Here is a 24,713-nt window from a genome sequence, read left to right as displayed (position 1 = left end):
ATCCAACTTATGGCAACCCCATGGGGTTTTCAAGGCAAGAGACATTCAAAAATGGTTTGTCATTGCCTGCCTCTGAGTAGCAGCCCTGGCCTTTCTTGGCAGTGTCCTATTCAGATACTAACCAGGGCTGACCCTATTGAAACTTCTGAGATCTGATGAGATCGGGCTACCTGTATCATCCAGGACAGGATGGAAAAAAAAGTCATTTATCCCTGGTATAACCTTTCCCACATGCACACACACACACACTAGCACACCTGGACTTATATGTAAAGGCACTCCCATTCCTGCCTCAAACAAACAATATTAATTTTAAAGAGAGCAGGAGATGAAACAAGCAAAAAAGCACCCTTCAAGACAGCGAACCGTTTTTCCAGCGACATTTTGCAATCTACCGTTGAACCTGCATAGTGGTCAAGGGACCGCAGGCATATTGAAATCGAAGTGTGTCAGGATCACAAATGACAGCATTGGTGTATGAATCAGATGATAATGGGTACGGCACTCAGTTGACACAGATCAGGCTTGCTTTGCCAAACATGCCACTTTACCAGCTGTTCTACGTTTCAAAGAACAGGCTGTTTTTCCTGTGCTTGATCATCCCCGCCACCTTACTTATTTCCTAACATTTCATATGTTAGATCATCATGACTTTAATAAGAAGAGAGAAAAACTCGGTTGGGAAAAAAATAATAAAACTGCTAACCTGAACATAGTGGACTGACCCATTGTGCTATAAGAGTAACCACATTTCCTAAATGACATGTTTCAATAGCAGGATCTCTTTTTTTGTTGTTGTTGGCATAGCAACTCTCCAGGTCTGAACCAGATAAGCTAATATGCTTCTGCTTGTTCTCTCCAAGGTATTCTCAGCAGGAAATTCCTGTTCCATCTGGTTAACTGCAAATGCACATTATTATTGATACACAGTATTGATGCCAGTTTTGATCTCCCTTAATGGCACTGTGTTTTGCATTTAACAGCTCAAGGGAAGAACAAGGGAAATTGAAAGGTGACCGGTTGAAAAGAGACAGTGACCGTTAGCACTGGACTCATTGGAAAATTTGTATGGGAGGAATAGACTCATTCAGACTAATGTGTGGTGAATCTCAGAAAGGAGGCTAGATATGTAGTAACCCTAACAAGACCCTCATAATTAAGGTGCTGCAACATCCATTGCATATTGCATTGTCCTTGGTCCTCCCTGCTTGATCTCTTCACCCAATCAAACTTTTGGTTGTGAATAGAGATGGGCACGAACAGAAAAAAACTTGAACATGATGTTCGTTGTTTGTTGCCATCCATGAACAGGGACACACGAACAACCATGAACATGGCCCTGTTCATGGTTGGCTGTTTGTGGGGGCCAGCAGGCTCTCCTTTAGCCATCATCCAAGTTTGGTCAAGATCCCTACTGCACCACTCGCTGAAACCTGACCTGAGAAGGACCAGGAAAGGTACCAATAATAAATAATAGCTTGGCCCCAGAGCCTGGCAGCAGCCCTTGAACTTGAAGGGGTAGATCCCTATCCCACCACACACAAAGCTTCAATGCACTCTCTCTATCAAAATGCCAACAGCAGCTGTCTCTCCCTCTCCAAAGCCAGAGCTGTGAGCCCTCCTCCACCCTGGTCTTTGTTCCCTTGTAACAAATTTGGAGCTCCACACTTGAAAGGAAGACCTGCCTATCGAGCTAAATTGAGCTTAGCTTGGGGTGTCCAGGGCAACAGGAGGAGTTCAGAGAGAGTTCAGACAATCCCTGCCTAAGTTGCCAAGGGAATTGATTGCAGGTGCCAGACTGTCTGGTTTGACGAACAGCAACGAATGAGGCTTGCAACGACCACTGTTAGTTTAGAATGGGGCCTCACGAACAGCTTGTTCGCGAACAGCAGATTGGGCTGTTCGTGGCTTTTTTTTGTTCGTATTGCTGTTCGTGCCCATCGCTAGTTGTGAATGCTTTGGGAACCTGTCTTTTTATTAGTGAGTGAGCTGTTTATGTGACCGGTGCTGCATTTAGCTAGAAAAAGCTAATGTGAAATCACACTTTTGGTGATCAAGAAAGATAACATTGTAGATGGCTAGGCAGATTCAGGGGCTACTGAATTTTGCAGCCCCACCATTTTGATTTGAAAATCCCTGTTTCTTCCATGTTCAAATCAAATAATCAAGACTTTTTAGCAACATTTTCTGTTCCTTTGCTTTGAATTTCTCATATTGAATACATGCATTTTGATGAGTTATTTTGCATTATTCTGGCATGTAAACGGCATATCATATCTCTATACCCCAACGATGGCCCCTGAATGCAGATTGAAAAACCCACAAAATAAGGCCATGTTCTGATAGGTTTTACAAACCTGATCTGAAAATGAGAAAAGTGAGGAAAAGGGGTTAGGTTTTTTTAAAAAAAAACTTGTACTAGTTTTCATTAAAGTGGGAAAAGCCAAGATCAGACATGGCTACATCATGAGATCTCGGCTACCATTTGGAGGGTTGCTTAGCAATCGGTTAAACATGCAAAGGCAGCAGGAACTGCAGGGATGAGCGGCTGCCAGACAAGACACACAGGCAGGCAGGTGGAGGAAGAAGTGAGGCACTGACTGTCAAAGTGGTGGTGAATGGAGGAGGCAGTGGGGAGGGTGACCAAGCTCCTGTTGCTGGGGAGGCATCTGCAGTGTGCTGTAAGCAAGTGGGCAGGCAAGGCAGCAACAGGAGAGGCAGCAGGGAAGAAAAGAAGGGGGACTGAGGAAAAGGAAAGGTTGTGTGGGTGGAGGGGAGAAAGATGGTGAGTGAAGGGCAGAAAAGAGCCGCAGGAGGAAGCTGGGATGAGTGGGGGGTGGAATTTTCCCTCCCATATGAGTTTCTCGTAGGTCACCGCCTGTATTGTAGAAAAGATGTTTTAAAAAGCTGTAAAACGGCACAGAAAAAACAAATGCTAGAAATGCCGTCAATTAAAATGGGGAAAATGAAAGGCCCACAATGACAACATCTAACAACTATAAGAGATGTACAAGAGCATATTCATATATCCTTAGCCAGAGAGAGCTAGTTTGATTATTAATGCCTGAGATCACTACTGGCAGGAAGCTGGTCCCTCCCTAGTAGATCTCTTCTTTACTTTTCCGCACAGAAGGGACTTGCTGCATTTGAGGATAACGATTGCTGTGAGAGTAATGCCTGTCCACAGCTGAGAGAGGGTAGTCCAGCCATCTTCATCAGAGATGCTAAGAAATTCCCAGAACTGCTTTCTCCTTGAACCCATCACAATGGCAAGACATTTTGCTAGTTCATGATGGTAACCTGCCTTCATATAGTATTTCTTCCTTGGCTACTTTTAACACGGCTAATCTAGTCGGTGGCTTTTCTAAAACTAGGGAACCTATTAAAGAACAGCCTTGGCTGCTCAGACTTGTAATATGAGAGCAAGTGCTGGAGCCCACCAAGAGGAGGCTATATTAGAAGACTGGTGGAGCATTCAGCATTCCATCTTGCGGAATCCAAGCTTTCACACTCCTTAGCTGTCAGACCGACTCTGGTTATGTATCAGTAATAGGGAGTCCACTGACTCATTATTAGGAATCAGTTCTCCTTTTAGCTTCCTTTCCCCTATATAGGTGGTTTTTAGCCTTTGAGCTGCAAGCTACGATGCCTGTAGTTATTTTTGTTGCTTTTCTCCTGTACATTTTCCAAATCCATCTATTTTTTTAAAATTTCTAACGGAGTATTTAAGTGTAAACACGCCATTGTATTTATGTAGGCAATTTCATTACTGTTTTTATCCCTCCCTTATTTATTAATGTTTTATGATTATTATAATTTTCTCTGGAGCAAACTAGATGAGGATATAAATGTTTAAATAAATCCAAATCGTTCTTAATAAATCTATGCATTTATCCATCCGTAGGAAGCCTTATAACAAACCCAAATAAATAATGTTGGATTTGTTGAATTAAACTCGTGCTAAATCATCCTGGTCCAAGCTTACAGTGAAATCCTAAGCAGAGTGACTCCTGTCTAAGCCCATTGATTTCAATCAGCTTGGACTAGAGTAACTCTGCTTAGGATTTCACTGTTAGTCATGTTTTATAAAGGTTTTTATGCACAACTAGTGGTGCAAGTATGTGGATGGGAATGTGCAGATGAATGCACATGAAAATGCATGTCTTGCTTAAAACAATGCATTTGGTGTAGATAGCAGCACAGCTATGTTGCATACTCCAATGTGCACGGGAATGCACATCAGAGACCCAGTTCATGCTCTGGTTGGTGGTATTCTAACATGTTCAGAAGCCTACTGAGCCAGATCTGGGTGAAATACGTTTTGTACTTTCTCTGTTCAGTTTTATCTTATTTTGTGGTTTATCATTTAATCCCTTCCCCCACATACAGTACTGAGCAACACCTTTAGTACACTCACTGCTATGCACCAAGCACATCATTCTCTATAATGTCCTAAAGAAGCATGGGATTGCTCAGACTGCCACCAACTAACTGGCTTTGACAGGTAAATTTCCCTTTAAATATGTTTCAGACTTCCTCCATATAGGCGCGTGAGTCACTCTGACAGGTTTAATTTGTCCTGAAAAATGAATGTGTTAAACTCATTAGCCATTCCGTTTGGAAAGATTGTAAACAGTAGATTGATTGCTTTTCCATGTGTCTGCTATATAATAGGTAGGGCCTTGAAAAGGTAAGGAGTACTTAGACTGCAGAAATGCATTCCAAATTTGTGACAGGAAATTAACCTTAACCCAGGTTTCTCATGTAAGTTTCAAGTTGTCCCCTTACCTAATTTGTTAAATTACAGATCATCCTTCTCCATGGATATCAGCATTTTGATCTAGGAACTAAGCAATATGCTAATAGTGCAATCCTAAGCAGTTATACCCTTCTGAGTCTATAGACTTCAATAGGGGTGTGCAGAAAAAAAAATTTAATTTGGATCTGGCAAGTATGTGGATGGGAATGTTCCTGCTATCTGGTTCAGATTTTTTATTTGGGTTCAGTTTTAACTGAGAATACCCAATATATCCAGCCATTATTCTCTATGTGGCAAACTATCTGGAGGGATGGGGGACATTTTTCAAGCAAACTTGCCCACATTTGCAGGGAACCTAGTCTTGCCTGTCCACTAAAGACGTCCAAGTTTCAGGAAGATTGGTCCTGGGGGTCCAGTTCTATGGGCCCCTGAACAAGCTGCCCCCAGCCTCTCACCATTGTTTCCTATGGGGGAAAATTTCCAAGGCTTTTCAGACAAAGAAACCTTAAGTGAACCCCAGGCCAAAAGCCACTTCCCAGTACAAGTTCCAGTGCAAGCTAACCTAATAAAGCCCAACAAAACCAAATGAAGCAAGGGAATCCCACCAGAACTAAACTGAAGCAAGAGGACCAAATTCACACCAGAGAATCCTACCAGAACCAATGTCAACCAAGAGGATCTCAGCAGAAGCAAAGTGAAGCAAGGAAGGACACTGTTGCAAGCCCAACAGAACCAGCCTCCATCAAAGAACCCAGGCAAGCAGAACTCAGGGCTAATGAAAGCTCAACAGATCCAACCCGGAACAATGAATTTCAACAGAGCCAGTGTCAAAAAAGCAAAACGAAACAACAAAACAGATGGAAGCAAGGAAGATCACTGTTGCAAGGCCAAAAGAGCCAACAACCAACATCAAACCGTTGCTTGACAAGTCTGAGAAGACTGCAAAGGAAGGAAACCCCACTCAGTAACAACCCCCATGTCCTGTTCTTTAGTACTGTTATCATATAGTATTATATATAGTAGTTATAACGAATATTGCAAAAATTAACTTTGGAAACGTTCATAAAAGCTAATTAATCTTGAATATACTAGTAACCTCACTAATTTCACAATTTAACCAGGGTGGCAAGAGAGGGGAGTGAATGAGGCAGCAGATAATGTCACCAGTAAGGGAGGCATCATACCGATCTCCTCTCCGAAGAGGATTGCAGCAATTTGTTTCTCTGCCAGTCTTGTGTGCCAGTCATTAATCTAAACAGCACCAGCACATCACCATTTCCCCCCAAAGCCAAGTACTTCCTCAGTGATAAGATACAGTGTTTAAAGCAATAGTACTCATTTTGCAGCTTGTGGAAAGCCACATTCACAATTACCAGCAAAAAAAAAGAACCACATTCCTGTGGATATCCTGTGGATATCTCTGCACTGCCCACTAAACACATACACAATAATATAAAATACTAGCTTGATACCTGTGCTTCGCTACAGTATTTAACTACTTTAAATCCAGTTATAATACTTATGGGTATGTAACATTTTTTGGTTTGTAATTTTTTTAAAGCTGGTTTTGTAGTATAATAGCATAGCCCAAGCTTCACAAAGGTATATGAGTAAAGCGAAGCGTGTTATCCCTATTCAAGAGTATTGTGCTGTCTTTCTTCAACTGTCTGCAGTTTCATTTATTTGATTTTTACCTCAGAACACAGAGTTCCACAGGTGACCAATCAGAGAGAGGAGGGTGCAAGCAGGCAGGAGCCTGCCAGCCCCACAAGGAGATTGGCAACCTTAGTGAACTTTTAGGGGAAGACTGGGAGGTGTATTTTACCTCAGGACACATTCAATGACTCATTCAATGAGTCCCAACAATGACTCCCAACATAAACATTGCATACTGTTTAGAATGTGGAGAGCGAGGACCAATCAGGCTGCATATGCAAATGACCTTGAAAAGCTGGCCCAATCAGGGAAGAGTGGCCAAGCTGGCAGTGGGTGGGGGCGCAAGCAGGCAGCAGCCTGCCAGCCACGCAAGGAAGCTGTATCCCTTTGGGAAAACTCATTTTACCCCCTTAGCGGGCAAATTTCTTAAAATCTCTTCTTAGTGGGTATTTACATCACGAAAGGAATGCTCTCCCCAAATTTCACGTTTCTAGGTCCAAGGGCTGGACGTTGATGAGTCAGTCAGAACTCTTGTCTTTATATAGAGAGAGATCATTTTTAATATTCAATGCATAACTATGATTTTTTAAATTATGTAGGTATTTTTCCTTATCGGTGTTGAACCTTAGCTAGCCAGTACGCATCTGGAGTGAGAGGAAGGGCTTCTCTGACTTCCTTATGTCTTCCTTATGCCTTCCAGCATTTGCCTTCCAAATACCTCTGAGTCTCTCCTCTGAATTGCCACCTGCTTTTTTGTGTTCTAAATGCAAGCTGCTGTGCATGCACTGCTATGCTAACCTTCACTCGTCTTTCTCAGGATGCTGAAATATCTTGCTCTGTCCATAACCACTGTACCCTTCTACCTGGCTTTTGGGGTTGCCAGATGCTTCCCTGAACTTGCTGTGTGAAGGAGAATTTTAATTGCCTTTTTGCTATCTCCCTAAGACTTTCACTCTTACACCCAGAAATATTTTGCATGGAATTGGCAAAAATTTGCCTACTTCTTGTACCCAGAATTCTAGAGCACTTCTGCAGAAGGAAGGCTTTCTGCCATGGAACATTTCTTGCCTCTCCCTCCCCCTGCAGCCCCAAAATGCTGCTCTTGGTGGTCTAGGGGTACACTAGGAACAACATTGGCAGAGGCATTGGGGCTGCGAGTTGAGAAAGCTGCACTTCACAGTTAGAAAGCCTGAAACTTTCCATCTGCAGAAGAGCTCTTGTGAAACCAAGGCATTGTTATCTTACATATTCTGTAAAATTGTGGCTTACCCATTGGTCCTGCTGTTCATCAAGCCAGATAGCAAAGTATAGATTTATGTAAGAGCCTCAAAGGTCCCATTAACATCTCTGCTCAATCCAGTGTTCAGTAACGGGGGCAGGGGGAGAGGCAAGTTTTTCAGCTCTGCTGCTCAGGAACTTTTCATTGTTTATTATGGAAACTTTTAACAATCAATCCACATAGAATTCCAGGGGGAAAAAATGCAACACTCGAAGAGCTGATCATAACTTTAAGTCAAGATAAACAGCAGTCCTTCATGCTCTAAAGAATGGAAAATATGATTCCCCTCCCCCCAGGGGGGGAAATGTTCACATATGGAAATGATTTCCTTAAATATTCTACAGTATTAAACAAAGGACAGGCACTACATTTTGACATTGGAGGTAGAAACCAAATGAATGACTCCAGTAATGCTGTCTGATTGGTACATTTTGAGCAGTGGGTGAAGAAGGAAATCTACGGAGCATGCCGTCATTGTTCTTTTCTGTCTGTTACATTCAGGTTTCAATCCCAATAGAGATATAAGCAAGAATAGCTAATTATTATTTATTAAACTCTATAGTTAACTAAACACTATACAAAATAAAATTGGAAGGTCTGTGGCATCATACTGTACAATATAAGGAATATAACACAAAAGGAAGAAGGATAACAAATTGGCATAAACTCCTTTCCCCCTTTCAGTTTCCCCATTGTGAATTTCATAGCACAATGCTTTGTGTGTATACTTAGAAGTAAATCAATTGAGTGTGCATAGGATTGTAGCCTTAGATTGTAAGTCCCTTAAGGCAAGGGCCTCTTTATTTTTGCCTACAAAACTTTGTGAAGCATGACAGACACTTAAAATGCTATATACATAATTATAATGAAACCATTCAGAAGATAGTTTCATATAGGGGTTACAGCAGTATTTCCCAAACTTTTTTTCTATGGAGGAACCCCTACATTGGTATTTCAAATCCTGAGGAAACCCTACCTATGAAAATGTTGACAGGTCAGAAAAAGTTGATGCCAGAAGTACAATTCAATTACTGCTAAATTATTGTCAAAATTTGTTTGTAAAGACTTACTGTGTGTGTGTACCCAAATAACCACAATATTTCAAGGGATATTTGGAATTTTTTGTTTCAATTTTAAAAATTTATTTACCTCACAGTTTCTCTCAGACCACTGACGATGTCTTGAGGAACTCCATAGAACCCTGGTTGGGAAACCTTGGGTTAGAGGGTTGGAGACTTGGGTTCAGATCTCCACTCTGCCATGGAAGCCTGCTGGGTGACCTTGGGCCAGTCACACACACTCAGCCTAACCTACCTCACAGGGCTTTAGTGGGGATAAAAATTGTGGAAAGGCTACTCAAATGGCTACATGCGTCTGCACCCCTTTCAATAATGACAGTACTCTGAGCAAATGCATAGTGGCACCTACAGGGTTAACAAATAAGCGGAGAGCTCTTCCTTTATATACCAAGGATCCCGTGGAGGGTGCTAGTCTTGCTACTGGGAAACGACAGCGAGAATGAGGTGGCAGGGCGGGAGAACCTTCGGCTCAAGTCTTCCTGGTGACTTGACTAACTCTGTGGGGAATTGACCGAAAGGTTTTACGATGGGGAATTAACAAGACACAACACTTAAGGGTCATAAAGAGGCTTTACTACTATTAAACAGATGCACAAAGGCAGAGCAATGAATACACACATGCCAGGAAACATACTACAAATGTGACACAACAACACTAGCCTTCCCATGCCATAAACAGTTGCAAAACTAGCTGAAAACAATTACAAATTGGAACGAGGTTTCATTACAAGCAGGTAAATGAACAGTGGAATTGAAACTAGAGCACAAACCATAAAGAACACAATGAAGAACACATAGGCAAAGTGGAATATTTACTTGCGCATAGTCCATGCCACGAGCAGTCATAGATCTAGGCTTGCCATATACCAGAAATTATAAGGTTTAGTGGGGATGGTGATGTGTGAATCTCCTGGGTATGCTAGTGTATGTTTAAGGCGGTGCGGAAAGGAAAACCATATAACCTATCCTAAAGGGAGTTGTGGTTGAGATGTTCTCCATTGGAACCCAATGGGATGGATTGTTCCCCCCACCATGCAAACTTTTAGATTGACTCATGCCCTTTAATTTTGGATAGGACTGGGGGGGCACAGTACTTGGCTATGCAGTGGGAAACTAGTGGATGAGGGCTTGATTAATTTCAGGTGTCTAGGAAGAGATAGAAATCTTTATTGTTCAGATGCAAGATTTCCTCTAAGAATATTCTTACTAATCCTTGCTACATTCCTGCTAACCTGGCTGGATCCAGTATGAATGGCAACGTGGATTCACCCACTGAGAAACCCTTTCTTTCTGGATAAACCAGTTGGATTGATGGGTTGTACAACAGTGCAATGAATGAACACAAAGAAATGTGACCTTCCTGAATAACTGCAGAATTTATTGGTTTATTAAGATCTGGCACAGGGAACCATTAACATATCCAGAAGATTTAAAATGACTATTCTGTTTCTCTGCTGCTAAAATACTTAATCCTTGTGTCCACTGCCCATAAGCAAAAAGGCAGAGAGGAGAGAAGAGATGAGAAAGGGGTAGGGAGGGGAAATGGAGTGGATACATCTCTTTTGTCTATAAATCTGGAAGACACTTCCCTCTACATATACAAGAAACCTGTCTCTTCCATGTATGCAGGGATTGGATGGGGTGGAAACCCCTTGCCTCTACCATGGATGCCCTGGGCCAGTTTTTGGGATTCACTGATCCAGAGTTTTCAAGCCAGTGGGTGAAGATGACACAATCATTTTTATCCTACACTTACCTAGGAAGTTAAGTGTGTGCTGTCAAGTCACTTCTGACTTATGGTAACCCTATCTACCTACACCTCTGAGGCTGCATGGACAGATTTTTCCACAGGGTATCAGTTTCCTTATGGCATAACTAATGGTTATGGTAATAGCAAATATGGATGCTATGCTGTCACAAAGAGCTACCTTTAGCTCCTTGTAGGAAGGGCAGTATAAAACTGTAATGTATCTAGATACATATAGGCACATCAAGCAAGTGGACAGGCCACTGATGAAGTCAATTCTGGGTGGGCCAAGCCAAGCTTCAGAGTATCTCAGCCATGTCACTGAAGAATGCCTGGCTGTCTTCTAAAAAATCTTCTGACAGGAGGGACTTGGTCCCAGCAAGCTTCATTGAGAAGGTCTGTCCCCTTCCCCTCATGAAAAGCTGAAACGTGAAATAACTATTCATTGAGTCTGTCTGGGCAAGAAGAGCATGGAAACAACATGATTAATTCTTGATATCTCAAGGGATGTTTTCTGAGCGTACCTAATTCACAGGAGATGTCTTACATTTGTTGATTCAACAAACTTCATTAGATTAAGATCTGAATCTGCTTTCTCTGTAGCTAATAATATACTGGATATGAAAAGTTGCCGATATTGGAACATGTGTGAGAGATCTCAAAATGGTATCAATATTTACTTCATACACTGAAGGAAACAATGTCTTCCATATGGAGGAGGGGAAATGTTATTCTCTTTTAATGATTATTTAAGTGTAAAGCAGGGCCTGCTGCTTGAATGAAACATGTCCAAAAGGCATCACAGCTGACAGGAAGAGATCTGCTGTGTTGATCTGTGATTGCTAAGGCAATATAATCTGACAGGAGATGTTACCCAGACATATCCTTTGGCACCTACAGAAATTGACAAAAGGTGTATTTAAAGTGTGGTCAATGTAATACAGAAAACGTTCCCTGCTCTTATACCAAATAGAAAACATACACATTCGCAAGACTGATTCTTTTCATCTTCTTAAAAAAAAATCAATTTAATACATCCTTCCTCAGCTTGTCCTAAGCAAGTTACCTAAAGACGCTTTGCTCTCCTATTCTAATGCCCCCAATTTAATCCCACATTTACTGAGCTCTTTTCAACACAGTTTCAAAATGAATAAAACAATCATTTTTATCCTACACCTACCTAGGAAGATACGTGCTTGCTGTCAAAAGGGCCTATTATTAACAGCCTTTCCTCAGATCTTGCAAGCTGTAGGACATGGCTTCCTTTATTGAGTCAAGCCATCTTATTTTGGGTTTCCCTCTGTTCCTACTGCCTCCCACCTTTCTTCTGAGTATTATTGTCTTTTCCAGTGAGTCTTGTTTTCTCATGATGTGACCAAAGTATGATAACCTCAGTTTCATTACTTCAGCTTCTTGGGAGAAATCAGGCTTGATTTGATCTAGAACCCAGGTATTTGTCTTTTTGGCCATCCCTGGCATCTGTAAGACTCTCCTCTAGCACCACATTTCAAATGAATCAATTTTCTTCCTTTGTTCATTGTCCAGCTTTCGCAGCCATACATAGTAAGGGGGAGCTCCATGGTATGAATTGACTTGATTTTCGTCCCTAGCAACACTTCCTTGTCATTAAAGATCTTTTCTAGTTCCTTCATGGCTGCCCTTCCAAGTCTCAAATCCTTCTGATTTCTTGGTTGCAATCTCCCTTTTGCTTGATGATTGAGCCAAGGAATAGAAAATCTTTAACAATTTCAATTTCTTCATTGTCAGTCTTAATATTGTGTAATTCCGTGGTAGTCATTACCAAGTGTCTGGTTTAAGAGTCATAGAGCCAAGCTACAAGAGACAAATTACAGGAGGAGGCGCACGTGAAGGGAATCGCAATGTTAGCTGGGAAGCTAAAAGAGATTGGAAGGCTTTGTCAATTTCCCCTCTCTACAGAGCCAGGGAGATCCCTGCTCAGAGGGTTTGTTCATTTCCTCTTTGCCTCCTGAAGGCTCTGTCAGTTTCACCTTTCTAAAACTCAGCTTCCCTGCTAACATTACTATTCCCTTCAAGTGCCCCTCTTCGTGTAATTCACCTCTTGTAGTTTAGTTAGTAGACTCACTGGGTTTTCTTTCTCTTTGGGGGGAGGGAGGAAGGGAAAAAGGGTTTTAAAACGCTTTTTTTTTGCTGTATGTGGAGGGTGCTTTGGTTGGGCTTTTGTGTAAGGGGGGGCTTTGATTGCTGGCTTTTGAAGTTATATTTAATGTTCATTTTGCTGCTGGTTCTTTTGGGTGGGGGTTGTTTTATCCTGTTGTGGGTAATTTGTTGTTTGATGATTTATACTTCCTGTTAATTGTATTAAATTAACCTGTTCGTCTGGTGGAGTTGTTTTCTCCTGTTGTGGCTGATTTCTTTGTTGCTGTAGATTTCTGTTGGTTGTTCTTTGGAGGGGGGCTGTTTTCCCCTGTTTTGGGACTTGCTGTTTCTTTACAGAGGTTTGGGTGTTGTTTTTTGCTGGCTTCTGTTTTCTGTTGTCATAGAAGTTGGTTTGGTGTTCAATTGTTGTTGGTTGTTCTTCTCGGGGTGTGTGTCTTGGGGTCTTGGTCCATGTGTTTCTGCTGTGGGAGTCAGCTTGGAATCCCCCTTCCCACAATAGGAACAAATGGAGTGGGTTGGAGCACTTTGTTCAAGGACCCACAGAATTGGACCTCAGGGTCCAATATCCCTGAAACTTGGGGAGTCTTTAGAGGACAGTCAGGAGTAAATCCACTGAATATTTGGTGGATTTTTCTTGCAAAATACAACTCCTAGCCCCTGGATAGCCCCCATAGTTTTCCCCATAGAGGATAATAGAAATCGGAGGTAGCTAGAGGGCTATCACCCTTCTTTGGGGGGTGATAAAATGGCCCTCCAGAGTCCAATCTTCATGTAGCTTGGGGGGTAGTTAGAGGACGGGTAGGAGTAGGTCCCCAGAAAATTAGGTGAAATTTGGTCAAAAATGACCTCCCCAGGCTACAGATAGCCCTGAATTGAGTTTCCCATAGGAAAACAATGGCAGAATTTTACCGAATTTGCTTTGTATTACCGAGCCCAACTGGAGAATGAATTCGGTATTTGGGGGTGCTGACTTTTTTTGTTCAGTATTATTGGACTGAATCAACCAGTTTTTTTACCTGTGCACACCCCTAGTTGAGAGTTCAATTGGAAGGGTTAGAGAATATCAAGAAGGATTTGAAGTTGTTGAGGAAAAGCTGCAAAGATATAGCTGACTGTTGACAACTATTCAGATACATAGTAACCATTCCTCATTTAACCACAATATATCTATGAATTTTACAATAATTCACTCCAGTTAATTCACTCCATATTGTAAATAAAAAGTTATTTTTGTTCCTGAATTAACCCTGGCTGTCTTGAAGTTGTTGGTTGAGGGGAAATAAAACATACACATATGAAATTCAAACACTCTGGTCATGATAAATGGGCGAGATTTAATAAATGGTAGCAGCATATACAGGGGAAGTAAACATTGAGTTCCCTTTCCTCAATAGCCCTGGGCAGTAGGTGAGTGAGGGGAAATAAAATATAGGGAGCTGTCTAGGGGAATCTCTGGGAAGAGGAAGGAAAGAGACCCTGTGGGGATTTGGGTCAGGGCTGTCTGCCTGATAAATAGAGGTTATGCAGGTGGCATGTTGTAACTACCCTTAACTGCCTGGGAAGCCTCAAACCTGGGAAGAGAAGTTTATGGTAAGTGGCAATGTATAAGGGTGGTGGTGGTGTCACACCTCTCTTGGGTCCAAAGATGCCTTAGAGAAGGGTGGGCATAGAAATATTTTAAAATAAATAAATTTTGAATATATCAGCAACTCAGGAGTATTGGGAAGAAAACTAGGTATTATTTGAGCATGTTATTTATGAGGGTCTCAGGATCACTTCATAAGTATTAACCATACTGATTGAACAAACTGCAAATAACAGCATAAGTATTCACTTTAGGAACAAAAGATTATTTCAGTTCTTCAATTACCCTCCCTTTGATTGTCAATTAAATCACTCAGACAAGTATTCTTAACAATCCATTATCTGAGTCATGTTTGGAAACATTCTCCGTTAATGAGAATTCTGTTTTTGAATCTACCAAGTTTCTGTGAGGAGGATGGCCATTTTGAAGATGGTATTTGAATTAGGGGCTTATTGACACAATGGCCTCATCTAAGCCCATGTCTTGATAGGATTATGATGTATATTTCCCCATCCCTACCAGCAGCAGCCAATAACGTGAGGAACAGGGAAATACATGGTGGCACATATGCAAAAAAAACATTTCCTCTGATGGAATGGCATTTCTGTCGAAGGCTTTCACAGCCGGAGAACGATGGTTGTTGTGGGTTTTCCGGGCTGTATTGCTGTGGTCTTGGCATTGTAGTTCCTGACGTTTCGCCAGCAGCTGTGGCTGGCATCTTCAGAGGTGTAGCACCAAAAGACCGAGATCTCTCAGAGCAGGACCACAAGTGACGCCTGACACAGGTTGGACACTAGTCAGCTTCCCTCAAGTTTTGATGGGAAATGTAGGCATCCTGGTCTTGCAGCTTGACTCTCTGACTGCTGTCCAATGGACTTTTCAACTGTCACTTGTCCAACATTCCGCCAAGCTGCCTACATTTCCCATCAAATCTTGAGGGAAGCTGGCAAGTGTCCAACCTGTGTCAGGCGTCACTTGTGGTCCCGCTCTCAGTGTCACAGACTGACACTGAGAGATCTCTGTCTTTCAGTGCTACACCTCCAAAGATGCCAGCCACAGCTGCTGGCAAAACGTCAGGAACTACAATGCCAAGACCACGGCAATACAGCCCGGAAAACCCACAACAACCAATGGCATTTCTGTTTGTCAAAAAGAGGGTGACAATATCTTTCAATTATCCCTTCTCACTGCAGAGCCCCACTTTCCCCCGTATGCTATTCCTTGGGGTCCTCTGACCCCAGGCATATAGGGCTCAGTGGGTTGCAGCAGGATGGGGAAGTGGGAAAGTTTCCTTTGCGATGTCCATGAATGGGATATCTACCAGTGTTTCTTAACGGTTGGAAGACATGTCCTTCATCAGCACAGGCACACCACTAGGGGGCAGAAAGTAATATTTTTCCAGATTTAGGATTCTGCCCCTAAAGGCTATATTTGGTATTATAATATAGAAAAAATGGGAGCAGAATTCTACTCTCACACTTATGAAAATGATGAAATTTTCCTTATGGGGCTATCAGCCTAGCACATTTCATTTAGTGACACGATCCATTTCTTTCATTTGTTTTGTAATTTAAACACTATTGACTGTTTATCTGGTACACCTCCTAAAATGATTTTCCAGTTTCTCCTCGACATTTTACAAGGGGCACATGTGTCTATTTAGTGCTGGAGACAGATGCAGATTACTGCTAGGCTTTTACATTTTCAAATGAAGAGCAGCCAATTTTATCTTTATTCCAGTAGGTTTGGTGAGAGATTATTTTTTGGGGGGGGGGAGGAGGGTAAACTAGGGGGAGGGGGTAAACAGGCTAGTTTAACCCAACTACGTCTGCATCACATCTCCTTACCTCCATCTTAAGACTTGCAGACCCCAACATTCCATCATGCTCAGCAACATGTTTTTTCTCTCTTTCCCACCACTGCTTAGCTGCCTTATACTAGCCCTGTTCACATATTACAGTGAACATGTGTACCACCTGCATGTAAGAAAGAGCCAGGGAGTATTTGCTTTAAAAATGAAACTGGGGACCAGTATCTGAATAAATGTTGGATTTCAGTCAAAGCTGTATAGAAGGTAAGGTGAGATTTACTCAATACAAGCATAAAGAACAATTAAGTGTACACTGTACACAGACTGTATGTGTGTTCACTGTACCTTGTGAACTTTATCATATGTAGTACCACTGTAAATTGTGGTAAGAAGTGGAATGGCTGTTCTAGACATTACCTAGCTACAATGGGGGTGCTGCAAATTTTGCAATGTATTCATTTGACAGATGTCAATCAGATGTGATTTGATCATGTGATCTCTTGGTTTGCACCAGACAGCTGTTATGGCAGATGAACTTGTTTGCATAGGGGTTTTGCACAACTGTGCATGCACAAGGATGCTGCAATTTCAAACTGATCCATGCCTATTAACATCACTAATAGATGGACACCAAAGGGTAGGATTTTATTGAAACACAATATTTAATTATGACTGATTTATATGATTTGTGAATAATCTAATTGTTTACATAAACAGTTGTTTGCTGAATGGATCAGGTACACAGCAAGGATAGAGGGTTAATAGAACTCGATCTGGCTGTATGAAGATCCACATGCACAAAAAGCAAATTGCACTGTACTGCATATTAGGTAAGCACCCTGTTGAACACCAATGAACCGATCAACGAACTGTCAAAGTGATCATCAAAAATCAGGTCCCTGTTCAAGACCAGCAAGCAGAACATGAGCTGAACAGGTGGGTATTCAAGTATGCCTAATGGGGAACATAGGTCTCTTGGAAGTAATAACAGAGAGTAATAGCCAAGAGAAAGTCATGGCTATGGATCAGTATTGGGGTTGTGTCAAAATAATAATGCCTCCCCCAATATTTTAACCCTGGACAAAACAAGGCAGGAGAAAAGAGCAATCTTAGATAGAATAAATTATACTTAGGCATTAAGGCCATCAATAGAAGTTAGGCACCTAAGTGCTAATTTTACCTTTAAAAATTTTCTCCAGAACAGACAGTAAATTGCCTTGAGTAGGTGGCAGGATAGACAGATAATAGTCCATCTCCCAGGCTGTCAAGTTAGTACATTTCCTTTAGTGACACAAAAACATGCAGGATTGCTTCTAAAAGTTTCAAAAGTATTTCATAATATGATTTTTAACCCTAGGTATTCATGTGTTCTAAGAATCAGAATGTAACAACCATGTCTTCTACACAACATAAATAATTTTTATGATATAATTGCTCTTGTTAACATAATGTTTAATTTGCTAAGTGTGAGTTGATCATGTGGGCTTTCATGCAAATTCACCCAGTTAAGACTCATTGACTTGGTTGAGGGGGGAGGGATTTGGAAGTCTGATTAGTAATTTGGGAATGATATATTCTAGAAATAAACATGAAGGCAATCTCTGTATGCAAATGCAGGCTATTAATTTCACTAGCCAAGATGGAATCCAAATGAGAAAAAAATGATTTTCAAAATGAAATAATTTGATAGCCATTAGTTTCATTAGAGTGTCTCTTTAAAGTTTAATCATTCAAAAACACATGAAGGACTGCTGATTGATTACATTAACGAATCCTTCCCTGTAGCATGAAGATCTTCAGCATCCAATATAATTCTATATTGTAACAGAGCATCCATTTAATCCTGGGCAAAAATGTTTTCTGGTTCAATCTTCTTATTTGGTTTAATACCTAGTTCATAGATGCAAGCTGGTCATTTCTTTCCCAAAGGTTTCTCACAGCATCTTAGTCTATGAAATTGCACAAAGTTTGATGTGATGGCTGTTTATTTTACCAGGGTGCTGGAGATAAGAAATGGATTGGGAGACTGCTGGTGGAATGATGCTGGTGGAAGATTAAGGTTGAATCAGATAGAGTAAACCATAGAGCCCAATTTATGGGGTGCTGGTGATGGCAGCAAAGGCAGTCACTATTGCGTCAGTAAAATTGTGTCCAGCTTAACTGTTTAGTGTGGTTCATAACATGTAACACCTGACTCTGTCAGTGATATTAATTTGATCACTAATGTGGATGTTTTTGCAAGGTTGTTTTCTGATAAATTGATTGATTTTGCCTATGTATGGATGCTGACAGGGACTTTGGGATTATGACAGCTATCACTTATACTCTTGACCCCTTGCTTTTAAAATTGTGCCAGGGAAAAGTATTGGAGCCATTGGTGAAAATCCAGACGTGATGTCATGCCTCTCTAGGAATCACTGGAAATGCCATGGCTTTATCATAGAGTTTTCAGTGATTCCTAGAGATGCATGATGTCACTTGCAGGTTTTCCTCAGAAGCAATATCACAATGTCATGCCTACAGCGCTTTCATGTCCCAGCCCATTGGCTGGCAATCCTAGTTAATAGGGAGTTGGGTGTTAAGGGAGTAGGTCTGTTTGATCAGACACAAAGAGTTTCCACTGGGGAAGCAGAATCAACTAGGTAGGATCTCTGGAGTGCCAAAGGCTCTATTCTTTCACCTATGTTCTGACTGATGGACCAGAATGTTGGAGTTGGGGGTCATCGATATGCAGATGACATCTAGTTCAATATTTCATTTCTCAAGCCTCCAGATGTATCCTTTGGTTCTAGCTGAAGTTCAACCCAGACAAGAAAAAGGAAAAGCTGATGTTTTGGAGGTATTTTTATTCCCTTGCCCTGGAGTAGAGTTGGCTTTTGCAGAGCAGGTTGGGAATGCTCATGCGCTCAGCACTGGTGTTTGAAAGGCAGGTTGGAGCAGCAACTGCATTTCGTTCGCCAACTGTATCCTTTCTTAGACACAGCAGATCTGGCCTCGCTGAACCATGGTTTTGTAACCTCACAGTTGAATTATTATAATATGCTCTATATTGGGCCACTCTTGAAGATAACTTGGAAACTGCAGCTGGTCTAGAATGTGGCAGCCTGATTATTGTCAGTGATTGGCTGATGGAATAATATCTTACCCATTTTGCAACAGCTTCGTTGGTTGCTAGTTTGATTCTGAGTCTTCAAGGCCAAGGACCCACATATCTGTAAGACTGTCACCTTCCATAGCTTCCCATGCACCAACTATGGGCTTCAGACAGCCACTCACCGATTGTTTCTCTGCTTACAGTGGCCCATCTGATATCAACTAGAGCCTAGCCCTTTTCTGTTCTGATTCTTTGGAATGGGCTCCCTTAAAAAGTGAGGAAAGACCTCTTGTTCTTTAGGAGCTACTGTAATGCTTTATTGTTTGCCAAGGCTCTTGATAGGGTAAGAACAGCTATAATCTTTTAGGGAGAAGAGAGGTATTTGGGCTTTTTATTGTATTTGTTTTTAATCTGTAATGCTTTAATTATTACCTATAAGCTGTCTTGAGCCAAGAGAAAAGATGGGGTACAAATTGCAATTTATGTGTCTGACTAGAATCGAAAAGAACTAGATTCAAATTCCCAATCTGCCATGGAAACTTACTGTGTGATCTTTGCTTAGTTACTCTCATTCAACCTAACCTACCTCATAGTGTTGTTATGAGGATACAATAGAGAAGGAAGAGTGGGATAAGTATGTGCTTAAATATGATAAAAAAATAAATTAATAAATAGGATGGAGAAAGGTAGTGTGTGAGCCAACAATTGATTAGTTCTTATAAAGGATCAGATCAGCAAAGATGTTTATGGATACATCTCATTCATTGCTTAGGCCACATACCAGTTCCATTGGGAATGCAAACAGCATTCATTATTCTGAGCCAGAAACATCATAAACTGTTTCAAAAGAATAGCAAAATCATTTTAAAAATCATAGTGTGACAAGCCTTTTCTTCCAACCCACACAGCCTTCTCTAATTTTGGAGAACTAGGTTTGTTTTGACATGATGGGAGCCTTCCCCTCAGTTATGGTAGCGAGTGTAAAGGCTTTGGGTTCACTGTTGTGAGGTAATTTTTACATTGGCTTGAAGGGTGAGATCACTGAAACAGGAGGTTCAACAAAACAATCAAGAAGATTTATTTATGTACTGGGTTTTTTTTAAAAAAAAAAAAACAGAACAGCTACCCAGATCTCCAGAAAGTCACAAGAGAAGCCTAGCTGAGGCATGTAAACTTAATCTAGCTATGGCTTCAGGTTGTGATTTAAATTCCTTTTAATGCTTGCAGTTACAAACAGGCTATCACGTCTATACCACTAGGTTTGATCCTTTCACACCTAGGATTTCCTTTACACCAACCTGTCCTTTTCCCAGAGCCTGACTAAGTGGTACCAGTTCTGCTCTTCAACAGAGACAGACCTCATGATTGGGTACACTGTCTTTCCCCAGAGGTAGAGCTCAATCACTCTGCCACACTACCAGGCAGATATTGTCTGCTGGCTCACTAAGGCAGCCCTGATCTGCTGCTGCATTTCCCTCCAACATTTCAACCCCCTTCTGAAAGATGATTGGATGGTGGGGCAGGACTCCCATAGGCTCAGGGATAAAACAACTGATTGGCTGTTCTACTATTCAGAGGCAGGGCATTCTCCTGTCATTCTTACATACTAGTACTTTTTTATTAGTCCCAAATCAAACAGCAAGATTTTGAGTTCCCCAGAACTCTTCACCTGGCTAGATGTCCCAAACAAACAAACAAACAAACAAACAAACAAACAAACAAACAGACAGACAGACAGACAGACAGACAGACAGAGAGGGTGAGAAAAGATGTTAGCAAAATTATAGTCTAGATGATACATAATCCTCCATTAATATAAAATTGAATGCACTTTTCTTTTGTTCTCTGTCTTACTGCTATCCTGTTTGTTCTAATTAGGAGCTGATTAACTGTCACTTCTGGTATGTCTTGAAATCTATTTTTTCACCCAGCACCTTCTAAGTCTTCAATGCCTCCTCATCTCCATTTCAGAAAGGCTACAAACCACATACTTTGGGCATTTCCACCATGCCCCACCCCCCAACATCTTTTTCTGTCCTCCACGTCTTCTCATCCAACTTGATGCAGAGTTCTGGGCAACTCGAAAACCTACTTATTACTTGATAACAATTTGGTTGATTCTTTTAAAAAGGTATGATTATGACTGGTATTTTGGAATGGTGATGGTAGATTTTCACAATGGACTAACATGGCTACCTACAGTCCTGGACTATTCTGGACTCTCTTGTGCAGACTTGCCACATATCTTTACACCTTCCACTTCCTTTCCTTCCTTCCTTCCTTTCCTATAATTTCCTATCCATGATAATCAGAGCACAAGGAAGATGTGTTTTCAGAGGATCAATTAAGCACAGCATGGGCCCCACCAAGTGTAGTGGCAGCTGCTGTAGCAGTGAGTAAATTTAAATCAAGTGACAGCTTATGGGATGTTAGCTTTGTAGTCACAATTGAATATTTATCAAATGTACAGGGCACTAAGTCTTCAGTCAAAGTCGCACTGGCAACACTTTTCAATGTAAGATTAATGCCAGCACTCTGGGAAGATGCTTGTACCCTAAGGCAATGAAGGGAAAAAAAGAAGCATTCAAGGGACTTTTGATCCCCAATAGCTCAATTTTAACAAAGCTTTCTTAGGGGGGCGTTCCAATGAATCAATTTCCAAAGGTCTGTAGTATTCTGCCTCAATTCAGAGGCCAAGCCAGTGATTTTATTGATGTAAATAGGACTACCTAGAGCCTGATTGTATGCATGTTTACTCTAAATCCAGCCTACTTTATTCTATAATATTTATCTTCTAGTAAGTACTGACTAGCAGCTGTTTTAGCTTGTAACAGCAAGATAAAACAGGAGTCCAGTGGCAACTTAAAGATTAAAAACTTTTATTCCAGTATAAGCTTTTGTGACCTCTGCCCTCATGAAAACTGATGCAAAAATACATTTTCTTAGTCTTTCAGGTGCCACTGGACCCCTTTTTAAATTTCCAGCTACATATGCCCTGTTCACAAGTTACGGTGAACACATACATAATCCATGTACAGTGTACATTTGATTTTTATTTACACGTTCAACACATGTGCTGCTAAATGTGTGACTAAAACCATACATTTATCCATTTATAAAGTGAATGCTCATTATCTCTTTCCTATAAAGAGGTGTATGCAATGAATGTGCAGGCAGGCTGTATGTTCATTCACTGTAACATGTGAACAGGGAGAGTGGTTGAGAGCAGCTTGTTCAGGGGCCCATAGAATTGTACTAGGGGCCCAATCTTCCGGTAATGGGGGGGGGTGTCTTTAGTGGACAGTTAGGAATAGGTTCTCTGCAAATTTGGAGGAATTTGCTTGACAATGCACCCCCCACGTCCCAGACAGTTTTCTCCATGGGGAATAACGGCTGGATAAATTTGGATTCTAGATTAAAGAATATGACCTCTGAATTTCAGGGATACTGGATTATTTTGAAATCTCGATCTGGATCACCTGGATTTTTTCTCCAGGCCCACTGGCAACCCAAAAAATAACCAATATGTAACTCTGTGGTCCTGCCATGTTATAACAAGAAAGAAATAAGAGTCTAGTGGGACACAGAAGAAATTAAATCACCATATAAGGAAAGAAAGATAATAGGCTAAGGGTTGGATCCTTCCTGGAATGTTTGTGCACACCAGGCATTTCTGAGGGCTCCATTTCTCCAGGAACAGAATTCCAAGGGGTATTTCTGGCTGTAGTGGGAATGGGGAGCCAGGAAAGTTGTGCTTCCAGGGATAGAAATCTTTCTGTCCAATGGAAATTTTAGGTGAGATCCAATCCCAAGTTTACTCACAAAGAAACCTTGGGCCCACAGCATTGTCTAAAAGCACATATACTAGTGATGTTCAGCCTATCTGAGCCTGGTCAGCATCCAGAGAAGAGCCAGAGTGATATAGTGGTTGTGACACTGACCAGTAAGACCTGGGTTTAAATCTCCATTTGGTTATGAACCTCACTAGCAGTGTAATCCTAAGTAGAGGTACACACTTCTAAACCTATTGGAGTCAATGGGCTCAGAAGAGTGAAACTCTGCTTAGGATGGCGTTTTGAGCTTATTGCTATTTTTCAAACTAACTTACCTTAAAAGGTCAGGATAAAAGAGGGGAAAGTAGCCTGGACGCCTCTCTAAACTCCTTGGAAGAAGAGTGCGATAAAGATGATCGATGATGATCAGACGCCCTGGGTACCCTGTGAACATAAAATTCATGTGGGAAGAAAGGTGGACTGTATGCAATGCTGTAGTGTAACAAACCATGGTCTTGTGGGGGCAACAAAACAAAACAGAACCATTGCCATCATATCCCATGAAGGAGAATCTTTATACTTCCTTTATTATGTAAAATCTCACAGTTTGCAGTATATTAGCCATTTTCACATGTTAACATTGTGCGCAATGTGGTGCACATTGTGCAATGTTGCACATCGCACAACACTCATGGAACAGTGGCGTCTTCATGGTGCAGTTTCTGACATCACCAGGGCTCATTTTGAGGGGGGAACATGCAGGAATGCAGTTCCGGTAGTTCCCCAAAGAGGTCACATGTCAGGTGGCCCCACCCACCTGACTCTCGGCCATTTTGGGTCCGTTTCAGCCTGGATTGGGGCCAAAACAGTCCGGATCGGGCCTCTGACGGGTGGTGGATCACTCTCCCGCTCAGCAGCAGCCCGATCCTGACCATTTTGGGCCCCTTTTTGGCCATTTTCAGCCCCTTTTTGCCATTTTGGGCCCAATTTCAGCCCTGAATGGCCAGGATTGGGTCCAAAACAGCCAGGATAGGTTATGTCAGGGGGTGTGGCATATGCAAATCAGTTATGCCAATGACACATTTCCGGTGCTGTCAAGGGGTGTGGCATATGCTAATGAGTTATGCTAATGAGTTCCTCCAGCTCTTTTTCTACAAAATGACCCCTGGACATCACCTCATCATGATTCCGTTTTCGTGGCGCGATAACATCAGAAATCGCACCATAAAGATGCTAGCGTTCGGTGAGTGTTGCACCATGCTGCACGATGTTAACGACGTGAAAACGGCCATTGTTTGCAGCTGTTAGGAACATGATCTTTTAAAATGAAGAAGCAATAAAGGCATCACGCAAAAGCTTTGTCTGTTAGAAGCAGCTATGGAAACAAAAAACTCCCATACACAAAGTGAGTTGCAATCTTTCAGCTCCATAATAATCTTTAGAACTGGTGGGTAGAGGAAATCAGGCTGGGTTGGATGTGGCGGGGGGAGGGGAGAAGGAGAACGTAATTTGTGAAATCATTGCCATGTGCTCTTGTTCTGGCGTGCACTTCCAATTGTGTATTTATTTGCCATGCCCATTAGCACTGCAGTGGCAATCAGAAAGTGGAAATGCTTTCCATCTATCATCTTGATTCTAACAAGAAAAGGAAGCAGACCATTTTAGTTACAGTGCATTAATGCTCATTACTCTCCTAATGAAGATTTGTGTTGCTTTTTCAAGAACCTTGAAGCTAATTTGTAACTTATTTGTGGCAATTCAAAGCCATTCCAGAGCGGTGTTCCCTTGAATT

The sequence above is a fragment of the Eublepharis macularius genome, chromosome 1, assembly GCF_028583425.1.
Source record: "Eublepharis macularius isolate TG4126 chromosome 1, MPM_Emac_v1.0, whole genome shotgun sequence".
Classification (NCBI taxonomy): domain Eukaryota; kingdom Metazoa; phylum Chordata; class Lepidosauria; order Squamata; family Eublepharidae; genus Eublepharis; species Eublepharis macularius.
The sequence above is the reverse complement of the archived record's forward strand: the minus strand, read 5'-3'. Positions refer to the sequence as shown.